This window comes from Rhinopithecus bieti, unplaced genomic scaffold, assembly GCF_001698545.2.
Source record: "Rhinopithecus bieti isolate Rb0 unplaced genomic scaffold, ASM169854v2 scaffold_44159, whole genome shotgun sequence".
Taxonomy (NCBI): Eukaryota; Metazoa; Chordata; class Mammalia; order Primates; family Cercopithecidae; genus Rhinopithecus; species Rhinopithecus bieti.
The window spans coordinates 1,124,358-1,132,007 of NW_016818573.1; the positions used below are offsets into that span (position 1 = coordinate 1,124,358).

Below are 7,650 nucleotides of genomic sequence, written 5' to 3' on the forward strand. Positions count from 1 at the left end.
AGCGGGGCTTTTTTTAAAAAAAAAAAAAAAAAAAGAAAAGAAAATGTTAGCTCCATGAGGAAAGGAATATAGTTTGTCTTAATCACTTCTATATTTCCAGAGCCCAGCACAATGTCTGGCATATAGCAGGTGTTTAATAAATACAAGGCATACTTCATTTTATTTGTTTATTTTTTTTGAGACGGCATCTCAGTCTTGTTGCCCAGGCTGGAGTGCAATGGCATGATTTGGCTCACTGCAACCTCCACCTCCCAGACTCAAGCAATTCTTCTGCCTCAGCCTCCCAAGTAGCTAGGATTACAGGTGCCCGCCACCACACCCAGCTAATTTTTTATTTTTAGTAGTGATGGGGTTTCACCATATTGGCCAGGCTGGTCTCAAACTCCTGACCTCAGGTGGTCCTCCCACCTTGGCCTCCCAAAGTGTTGGGACTACAGCTGTGAACCACCGTACCCAGCCCCTAGTCATGCTTTCAAAGATATATTTGCCCAGCCCAGCCTGGGAGACTGCAAGCCTGTGGAGGTTGGTCAGGTGGTTGCCCATCTTCTTGATGAGTCTCACTTCTTCATCTAGGAAGTGACTCTCCAGGAAGTCACCGAGATAGGGGTCTGTGTAGGCAGAACCTAGGGCATGAAAATCCAAAAGGGCCTCGTTCAGGTTTTTCTACATGGCTGTGTTGGATTCCATGGCATCCAGGGTTTTACCCTACTCATCTTGAGATGGCTTATGAATGTCCTGGAATAGAATATGGCTGCCATGCTGGCTTTGCAACTTCAAGACATGCTCTACACCCTTACACTGCTCAGCCAATTTGTGGAAGAAGTGGCCCACGCCTTCTAGAGCCACATCATTGCGGTCAAAATAGAAGCCCAGAATGAGAGAGATGTAGGAGGCCTACAGATACAAATTGACCAAGCGATTGACAGCTGCCTCCAACTTGATGAAATAATTCTGATAAGTCTAGTTGGCAAGAAGGAGCTAACCACAAAAACAGTGTTGGCTGGTCCCAGAAGCAGGAGATGGCTGAGAAGATGATCCTAGAGGTTGCAAGTGGAGAGGAGATTGGAGAGCAGTTGGAGGCCAGAAGAGAGGGAGTCCCTGGGTTTGTTCCATCCAAGTACTCTTGAAGCAAGAGACAGATGTGTGGGACTGCCAAATGCACTGCCAGAACATCCATGAATAGCCCATGGTTCAAGGAGTAATTTCAACTTTAAAGACTTATTATTTAATAAATACATTTTATAAGACTATAGCTGCCATAGATAGTGTGTAGAGTCAATTGAAAACTTGGAAAGGAGTCACCATTCTAGATGTCATTAAGAGCATTTGTCATTCATCGGAGGAGGTCAAAACATCAACATTAACAGGAGTTTGGAAGAAGTTGATTCCAACCCTTATGGATGACTTTGAGGGGTTCAAGACTTCAGTGGAAGACTTAACTGCAAATGTGACCTGGCCAGTAAGTGGTATTTTTTTTTTTAAGAATTTCATTTTCCAACTGTTTCTTGCTAGTATTTGAAATACAATTGATGTTTATATATTTTTCAAGCTTGCTAAACTAGCCTGGGAAACATAGCAAGGCCCATATCTACAAAACATTTCTAAAAGTTAGTTGGGCATGGTGCTGCATGCCTATAGTCCTAGCTACTCAGGAGGCTGAATCAGGAGGATTGATTGAACCCAGGAGTTGGAGGGTACAGTGAGCTATAATTTTGCCACTGTACTCCAGCCTGGGAGACAGAGCAAGACCCTATCTCAAAAAATAAAAATCTTGGCCGGGCACTGTGGCTCATGCCTATAATCTCAGCACTTTAGGAGGCTGAGGCGGGCAGATCATCTGAGGTCAGGAGTTTGAGACCAGCCTTGCCAACATGGCGAAACCCCGTCTCTACTAAAAAATACAAAAATAGTTGGGTGTGGTGTTGCATGCCTGTCTTCCCAGTTACTCCAAAGCTAAGGCAGCAGAATCAGTTGAACCTGGGAGGTGGAGGTTGCAGTGATCCAAGATCATGCCACTACACTCCAGCCTGTATTGTTGGATTTGATTTGCCATAATTTTATTAAGAATTTTTGCATCTATGTTCACAAAGGATATGTGTAATTTTCTTTTCTTGTAATGTTTTTGTCTCGTTTTGGTACAAGTAATGCTGGCCTCATAGAATTACTTTGGACATATTCTCTGTTCTTCAATTGCCTAGAAGAGTTTGTAGAAGATATTATTTCTTCCTTAAATATTTGGTACAATTTCTTCCTTAAATATTTGGTGCAAATCATCAAGGAAGCCATCTGGGCCTGATTTTTTCCTTCCTGGGAAATATTTTAACTACAAATTCAATTTCTTTAATAATTATACGGTTGGTCTCTCTCTCTTTTTGCGACATGGTCTCTGTCATCCAGGCTTGAGTACAGTGGGGTGATTTCAGCTTGTTGCAGCTTTGACCTCCCTGGCTCAAGCAATTCTCCTGCCTCAGACTCAGGACTATAGGCATGCACCACCATACCTGGTTTGTATTTTTTTGTAGAGACAGAGTCTCACTTTGTTGCCCAGGCTGGTCTGGAACTCCTGGACTCAAGTGATCCGCTTGCCTCAGCCTCCTAAAGTGCTGGAATTATAGGTGTGTGCCACTGCACCTGGCTTCTTTTTTTCCTTGGTAAGCATGGGTAGTTTGTGTCAAGGAATTTGTCCATTTTATCTAAGTTATTGAGTTTATTGACATAAAATTGTTCATAATTTTCCTTGCTATCTTTCTAATGTTTGTAGAATCTCTAGGAATATCTCATTTCTTACTCCTGGTATTGGTTATTTATGTCTTCTCTTTTATTTTCCTTGATTAGTCTGGCTAGAACCAGGTTCTTCCTGTTGTTTTCTATTTCATTCATTTACACTCTGATCTTTTATTCTTTCTTTTGCTTGTTTGGGGTCTTATTTGCTCTTCTGTTTCTAGTTTTATTTTTTTATTTTTTATTTTATTTTATTTTTTTTTGAGGCGGAGTCTCGCTCTGTCGCCCGGACTGGAGTGCAGTGGCCGGATCTCAGCTCACTGCAAGCTCCGCCTCCCGGGTTTACGCCATTCTCCTGCCTCAGCCTTCCGAGTAGCTGGGACTACAGGCGCCTGCCACCTCGCCCCTAGTTTTTGTATTTTTAGTAGAGACGGGGTTTCACCGTGTTAGCCAGGATGGTCTCGATCTCCTGACCTCGTGATCCGCCTGTCTCGGCCTCCCAAAGTGCTGGGATTACAGGCTTGATGTTTCTAGTTTTATAAAGTGAAAGCCGCAATCATTGATTAGAGACAATTCTTTTCTACACTGAAGTCATAATGACATTTTATGTAATTTCTTTTTTCTTTTTTTTTTGACACAGAGTGTCACTCTGTTGCTCAGGCTGGAGTGCAATGGTGCGATCTCAGTTCACTGCAACCTCTGCCTCCCAGGTTCAAGCAATTCTCCTGCCTCAGCCTCCCGAGTAGCTGGGATTACAGGCCCCCACCATCAAGCCCAGCTAATTTTTATATTTTGACTAGAGACGGGGTTTCACCATGTTGGCCAGGCTGGTCTCGATCTCCTGACCTCAGGTGATCCACCCGCCTTAGCCTCCCAAAGTGCTGGGATTATAGGTGTGAGCCACCACTCCCAGCCTATATAATTTCTTTAATAGTGCTAAAGTTTTAAAATTATATTTATTATTACATCTAGTGAATCTGGAGTTTATTTATTTTTGTTTTGCTTTGCTAACCAGCTGACTTCATAATGGAGTTTATTTTTATTTATGGTGTAAGTTAGGAATCTAAATCCTTTTCCAAACAGATTGCTACTTGTCCCAACTCAGTTTATTATTGAATAGTACTTTACCCAGTAATTTATATTATTATTCTGTCATATACTAAGATTCTATATGTGCTTGGGTCTGTTTCTGGGTAATCTAGTATTTATCTCTGTGCCTGGGCAAGTATTGTAGAGTTGTATTTCCTAAAGCTTTAGAATAAATCTTGCTATATGATAGGGCAAATATCTCCTCCTTGTTTTTCTTTTTCAGAATAGTCTTTGGTTTTTTTTTTTTTTTTTTTTTTTTTTTTGACAGAGTCTTGCTTTGTCACCCAGGATGGAGTGCAGTGGACAATCTCCGCTCACTGCAAGCTCCGCCTCCCGGGTTCACGCCATTCTGCTGCCTCAGCCTCCCAAGTAACTGGGACTACAGGCGCCCGCCACCACGCCCGGCTAATTTTTTTTTTTTTTTTTGTATTTTTAGTAGAGACGGGGTTTCACTGTGTTAGCCAGGATGGTCTCGATATGCTGACCTCGTGATCCGCCCGCCTCGGCCTCCCAAAATGCTGGAATTACAGGCATGAGTCACCGCGCCTGGCCTCGTCTTTGGTTTTAAAACCTTTACTCTTGCCTATGAGTTTTATAATGAGTTAAGTTCTAGGCTGGGCATGGGGACTCACGCCTGTAATCCCAGTGCTTTGGGAGGCCGAGGCCGGCAGATCACAGGAGGTGGGAGTTAGTGACCAGCCTGGCTAACATGGTGAAACCCCGTCTCTACTAAAAATACAAAAATTAGCCGGGCGTAGAGGCACATGCCTGTAATCTCAGCTACTCTGGAAGCTGAAGTGAGAGAATCACTTGAACCCAGGAGTCAGAGGTTGCAGTGAGCCAAGATCGTGCCAATGCACTCCTGTCTGGGTGACAGAATGAGACTCCGTCTCAAAAAAAAACCAAAAAAAAACTCCACAAAAAATCTTGTGATTTTGATTGCTATTAAATGGAATTATAGATTAATTTGGTGGCTATGAACATTTTTAGCATTGTTTTTGTGAGATGATATAGCTTGTCATTTATTTAGATTTTCTTTTAAAAAATGTTATTTAATTTTAGTTGTCACAATTAAGAGATAGGCACTATAATCTCCAGTATATAGATTCTATAGGAGAATAAGGGGCTCAACCAAGAGCAAATGGCTATAAGCCAAAGTCTGCCTGACTTTAGAGACCATTTTGCCAGATATTATTTACTCAAAATATTGTCTCCTCTTCTTCTGGGAGAATTATACTTTTTGCCCTATCAGTATAAGGCTGGGTCATGTAACTTGCCAGGGCCAATGAAATGTGAGTGGAAGTGACATGTGTTGCCCTCCAGGAGAAGCTTTAAGAGTCTATGTGTATTTTGCTGGTAGCTTCTTTTCCTTTGCCATAAGGCTAGGATGTCTCAGATGAGGGGATATTTCTTTAGCTGGGGTCTTGCTTGGATGTGGCTCTTGTTGGATTTGAGTTCACTTGTGGTTCTGCAACCTCTTAACTGGCTTCTGGAGTTCTCACAAAAGATAATTTGATATTGCTGTTGAGTTGGTTTTTCTGTAGGGGAAATGAGGGCCTGGGGCTTCCTGTCCCACCATCTTACTATGTCATTCCTATTTAGATCTTTTACGTGAACACTTTTAAATTCTTTTCATAATGGTCTTAGATATATTTTGTTATATTTATTTCTATAGTCTTACAGTTTTTGTTGCTATTATGAATGGTATTCATTTTTTCAACCCTACTTAATTAATCCCTCATTAATTTGGATAATTTATCTGTGGATTCTTTTGGATCCTTTATATGGGCACTCAAAGCATCTCTAAATTATGACAACTCCATCTTTTCCTTTTCAATCCTTATATAGCTTACCTTTTTTTTTTTCGAGACAGAGTCTCACTCTGTTACCCAGGCTGGAGTGCAGTGGTGTGATCTCGGCTCACTACAATCTCCGCCTCCCAGGTTCAAGTGATTCTCCCACCTCAGCCTCCTGAGTAGCTGAGACTACAGGCATGCACCACCATGCCCGGGTAACTTGTGTATTTTTAGTAGAGACAGGATTTCACCATGTTGGCCAGCCTGATCACGAACTCCTGACCTCAAGTGATCTGCCTGCCTCGGCCTCCCAAACTGCTGGAACTACAGGAATGAGCCACCATGCCTGGCATATGGCTTACTTCTTTTCCTTGTCATATTGTATTGGATAGAATAGTACTAGTATTAAATAGAATAGCAGGGGTAATATTAGGCATCTGTGTCTTGCTTTCCTTAAACAAGGAAATTAAACAAGGAAGGATTATTTAAAAGTCTATCATTGGCCGGGACCAGTGGCTCATGCCTGTAATCCCAGCACTTTGGGAGGTCAAGATTGGAGGATCATTTGAGGCCAAGAGTTCGAGACCAGCCTGGTCAACACAGAAAGTCCTCATTTCTTAAAAGAAAAAAAAAATTATTATTAAGTATATTTGCAATAGTTTTTGTACCTGCTCCTGTTAAGTTTAGGAAATTCTTTTCTATCCCTAATTTGCCAGCAGTGTTTGTTATGAATGAGTGCTGTATTTCCTAAAATGCTTTTTCTAGGCCAGGCACAGTGGCTTATGCTAGTAATCCCAGCAGTTTGGGAGGCCAAAATGGGAGGATCACTTGACGCTGGTAGTACAAGACCAGCCTGGGCAGCATGGCAAGACCCAGTCTCTACAAAAAAATACAAAAATTAACTGAGCGTGGTGGTGTGCACCTATAGTGTCCCAGCTTCTTGGGAGCCTGGGACAGAAGGATAGTTTGGCCCCAAGAGGTGGAGGCTGCACTGAGCCAGCATCATGCCCATCATGTTTTTTTAATACTGTTGTAATCACAATATATATAATGTTGTCCTATGTCTTTTTTTACTTAACATAAGCATTTTTCATGTTATGACATAGTCTTCTAGTCATTATTTTAATGGCTAAATTATCCATCAAGATGTATCGTAAATTAACCATTTTTCTATTAATAGACATTTAGATTTGTTCTTTTTTTCCCCCATTATTATGAATAGCAGGATAGTTATAGTGGCTAGGAGATTATACGGTGTGGTCTTGAGCAAGTTTTTGATCTTTTGAAAGCACCTACCTCATAAAATTGTTTTGAGGATTAAGTGAAGTAATATGTATAATGCATGTAGCACAGTGGTTATTCTGAATACACGGTTCTCAATAAGTGCTAATTAATATCACTGGAATGAATATCTTAATGCGTATAGCCTTTTACTATATTGAAAATTTTAGGATTAATTTTCTGAGATAGAATTAACTTGATCAAAGTTTGTGTACATTTTTATGGCCCTGAAATTGCTTTGTAAAAAGTCATGTCAGCCAGGCGTGGTGGCTCATACCTGTAATCCCAGCACTTTGGGAGGCTGACATGGGCGGATCACTTGAGATCAGGAGTTCAAGACCAGCCTGCTAACATGGCGAAACCCCATGTCTACTAAAAATACAAAAAAATAGCATGTAGTCTCAGCTACTCGGGAGGCTGAGGCAAGGCAATCACTTCAATCTGGGAGGTGGAGGTTGCAGTGAGCCGAGATCGCACCACTGCACTCCAACCTGGGCATCAAAGTAAGGCTCCATCCCCCCAAAAAAAGTTGTGTCATGTAATGCTAACATTTGTAGTAAAGTTACCAACTTCACCGTACTTTGCTGGCATTGGGAATTTCAATTACTTAAAATATTTAAGCTAATTTACAAGTTAATGAGATGGTTAAAAGTTTTAATTATATGTATCTGAACCTTTTAATAAGTGTTTACCACCTCTATTTTCTGTTTTCTGAACTTTGTGTCTTTTCTTTCTTTCTTTTCTTTTCTTCCTTTCTTTTTTT

General features: G+C 41.2%; 1 protein-coding gene and 1 pseudogene across 19 annotated transcripts in view; one reads left to right on the top strand and one right to left on the bottom strand.

Moving 5' to 3' along the window:
* Nucleotides 1-4,990, bottom strand: part of LOC108518599 (ferritin light chain pseudogene) — a 9,126-nt pseudogene extending 4,136 nt beyond the window's left edge.
* LOC108518691 (CAAX prenyl protease 2) overlaps nt 1-7,650 on the top strand; it is a 106,967-nt gene that overhangs the window by 30,452 nt on the left and 68,865 nt on the right. The window contains exon 1 of one of the 19 annotated variants that reach the window (XM_017857281.1): nt 888-1,459. The exons of the other annotated variants lie outside the window; for them this stretch is intronic. The gene's annotated coding sequence lies outside the window, so the exon portion shown is untranslated. Of the gene's footprint in view, nt 1-887; nt 1,460-7,650 lie in introns of those variants that run through there. 19 annotated transcript variants of the gene reach the window in all.